Genomic DNA, 1456 nt, shown 5'->3' with positions numbered 1-1456 from the left:
TTATGCTTCGATTTGACCACCTTTAACAGCGCCCTCAAGCCCCCTCTCTGCGCTTTCACAGGCTGCGACCTCCACCGGGTTGGTAGGCTTTCCCTGGCCGTCTCGCTACGGCTGACCTTTGCCGAAGCAGAGCCAGAGATCGGAAAAGACATCTCCAGAGCCAGAATGACTGTGGGGACGAGTCTCGTGATTTTAGCTATAGCGCCACTTGCTGTCGAACGAAGATGAGGACATTTTGTAATGAAGGCGTCACATCCTGAGCTTGCTCTATTGTGGCGTGGTTCCCCTTACAGTACAGCATGGGAAATGGCTTTTGACCTTACAGTGGGCTAATTTGAAATAGCTCCTTTTGCCTGAATTTGTTCCATGCTTTTCCATTCACGACCGTTTCGTATGTCTCAAAATAACTCTTAAGCAGCGCTAGCATGTATGACTCCACTAGCTCCCCTGAGAGTTATCCACCAATGTCTGTAAATAGCAAAAAAAACATAAGTGCACGGTATCACAATGAATTTGAGTATATGGCAAGTCCACTATGTATCTTCCTATGTGTGTATGTGTGTGTGTGTGTGTGTGTGTGTGTATACATATATATATAAAACCTGTCTATCTATATGTCTATTTATTCTTCGCAGAACAGGCACTTCTGGCTCACCGGGCTCACCATTCAACAACGAAACTGCTTAACACTAGCCTAGTAGCAGAACAGGTTGACAAAGACTAATTGGACTAATGAACGCTACATTTCTGGAATTTGGGTGGAAACCAGTACTCACGGAGTAAACCTTCGCATTCACGAGCAGGGTGTAGAAATTCCATACAGACTGCCCCGGAAGTGAACTCCGAAATCCGACGCCCTGTAATCGTGTTATCCGATACCCTAAGACCGTAACACATAGGAGCAGATTTATGCTAGTCGGCCCGTCAAGTCTGCTCTGCTGTTTCATCATTGCTGATCTATTTCCCTCTCAACCCTATTCTCCTGCCTCGCTGTGTAAGCTTTCAGAACCTGACTAAGCAGTTAGGTATCAATCTCCACCTCAAGTGCACCAATAATCTGGCCTCCACAACCGCCTATGACAATTAATTGCACACATTCACCATCCACTGACTAAATAAATTCTTCCTCATCTCCATTTTCAATGGATGTCCTTCTATTCTGTGTCTGTGCTCTCTCAAACTAGAGACCCTGCTCCCCAACACAGGAAACATACTCCCCACTTTTACTCTACCTAGGCCTTTCAAATTTTGATAGCTTTCATTCTAATTCCCTATCATTCTTCTATATTCCAGTGAGTAAAAGGCGAAAGCCACGAAAAATTCCTCATGTGATTAGCCTTTTATTCGTGGAATCATTTCCGTGAACTTCCCCCGAGCCTTTTCCAATGTCAGCACGCCTTTTCAGAAATAAAGAGCTCAATATTTTTCACTATTCTCCGTGTGCGGCATCAACAGT

This window comes from Mobula birostris, chromosome 29 (genome assembly GCF_030028105.1).
Source record: "Mobula birostris isolate sMobBir1 chromosome 29, sMobBir1.hap1, whole genome shotgun sequence".
Taxonomy (NCBI): Eukaryota; Metazoa; Chordata; class Chondrichthyes; order Myliobatiformes; family Myliobatidae; genus Mobula; species Mobula birostris.
Note: the sequence above shows the minus strand (reverse complement) of the source record.